Source organism: Chrysochloris asiatica, unplaced genomic scaffold (genome assembly GCF_000296735.1).
Source record: "Chrysochloris asiatica unplaced genomic scaffold, ChrAsi1.0 scaffold00066, whole genome shotgun sequence".
Classification (NCBI taxonomy): Eukaryota; Metazoa; Chordata; class Mammalia; order Afrosoricida; family Chrysochloridae; genus Chrysochloris; species Chrysochloris asiatica.
In genome coordinates this window covers 10,010,078-10,012,330 of record NW_006408584.1, presented here as the reverse complement: position 1 = coordinate 10,012,330, position 2,253 = coordinate 10,010,078, and the positions used below count along the sequence as shown (strand labels likewise).

At 37.1% G+C, this 2,253-nt stretch overlaps 1 pseudogene; it reads left to right on the top strand.

Moving 5' to 3' along the window:
* Positions 1-887: 887 nt before the first annotated feature.
* On the top strand, positions 888-1,483 carry LOC102842228 (annotated as a pseudogene).
* Positions 1,484-2,253: the final 770 nt, after the last annotated feature.

The following is a 2,253-nucleotide window of genomic DNA, read 5'->3' as shown; positions in this document are numbered from 1 at the left end:
TTCATAGAACACAGCTTCTCAGATTATTTGCTCAGCATACAGGTTGAATAAGTATGGTGAAAGAATACAACCCTGTCGCACATCTTTCTTAATTTTAAGCCATTCAGTGTTCTCATGTTCTGTTCAAACAGCTGCTTCTTGGTCCATGAACAGATTCCTCATGAGCCATTACATGTTCCAGAATACTCATACTTTGCAATGTTGGTCATAGCTTTTCATGATCTACACAATTGAAAGCCTTTGAGTAGTCAATAAAGCATAGGTAAACATTTTTCCGGTATTCTCTGCTTTCAGCCAAGATCCATTGGACATCAACAACGATATCCTTTGTTCCACGTCCTCTTCTGAATCCGGCTTGAACCTCTGGAATTGAGGTGGCACTGGAGGCACAAACTTATCTATGCCAAGAAATTTGGAAGATAACTATCTAGCCAACTGATTGGAAGAGATTCGTATTTGTGCCCATTCCAAAGAAAGATGACCCAATGGAATGTAGAAATCATCAGACAGTATCTTTGATATCCCATGAGAGTAAAGTTTTACTGAAGTGGCTCTGTGTACAACAGAACAGTTCATTGCCCAGTCCTGCACATTCCTCACAATTGCTGCTACATTTGAGCCCATTGTTGCTACCACTGTGCCAATCCACCTTGTTGGGGGTCTCCCTCCTTTTCCCTGTCCCTCTACTTTACCAAGCATGCTGTTCTTCTCAAAGGACAGGTTCTTTCTGATAATATGGTGAAAGTATGATAGACCAACTCTGGCCATCTTGATTTCGAAGGAGTATTCTGGATGTACTTCTCCCAACATGAAGTTGTTTGTTCTTCTGACAGTCGCCGAGTCAGAAATTGTACTCTCTATAGTTGCAGATCCTGTAAGATCTGGATATGTCCTTCATATTTGACTGGATTTACAGTGGCTTCAGCAGTGTGCTACAGTTTTTAGGACTATATAAGAAAACTGGTAAATTGGTATTTCTTGGATTGGGTAATGCAGGAAAAACACTTGCTACACATGCTAAAAGATGACTGACTTGGACATCATGTCCCAACAGTACATCCTACTTCAGAAGAACTGACCATTGCTGGGATGGCTTTTACAACTTTTGATCTGGGTAGACATGTCCAAGCATGGAGAGTGTGGAAAAACAACCTTCCTGCTATCAATGGCATTGTATTTCTAGTAGATTTTGCAAACCATAAAAGGCTGTTAGAATTAAAAGATGAAATTGATTCACTAATGACAGATGAAAACTATTGCTAATGTGCCTATCCTAGTTTTGGGGGATAAGATCAACAGACCTGAAGCTATCAGTGAAGAGAGGTTACGAGAAGTGTTTGGTTTATATGGTTAGACAACAGGAAAGGGCAATGTACCTCTGAAAGAATTAAATGCCGGACGCTTAGAAGTCTTCATGTACAATGTACTCAAAAGACAAGGCTATGGAGAAGGCTTCCACTGGATGTCACAGTACATCGATTAACACCAACCCAGTTGGGTTCCAGGTCTCATCATTCAGGCCTACCCAGAGATTTGATCAACCAGCATATATAATTTGAATTCAGTAGACTTTTGTTGGTTATAAAGCAGATATTTTTAGATTATTAATATCTTATCAACTTAATTTGGGTGAAAATTAAAAACCGATTTGAATAAGTTTGAATAGCGCAATGTTATCTTTCTAATTCCATGAAAATAATGTTGTTACAGTTTATAATCCGACATCCCCAGCTCCATTTATAAAGAGCAACTTTGCAGCAGTACATTTGAAGCACTTTTTGACAGCATAAAATTACAACTGTAAACCTTATTTAAAAGTTCATCATGTTACATTTTTTGTGTACTTTTTGGGAACTAGTTTTTAAAATTTAGATTATATGTCTACCTATCTTAAGAGTACAGTTAATAATTAGCTTATCAGTGATTGTATGATGCCTTACAATTTTCAATAATTTTTTTCTTGTGCAAGTGTCACGCAATAAAACAGTTTAGTAAAAAAAAAAAAAAAAACTTTTTAAATTACCTTTAATATTCTTTACCAAAACCATAACTCAAATGCATCAATTCTTCTACAGTCTTCCTTATTCATTGTCCAACTTTCACATTCATAAGAGCCTATTGAAAATACCATGGCTTGCATCAGGCACACCTTAGTCCTCAAACTGACATCTTTGCTCTTCAACAACTTTAAAGAGGTCTTGTGCAACAGATTTGCTTAATGCAATGCATTGTTTAATTTCCTGTTATTTCCAT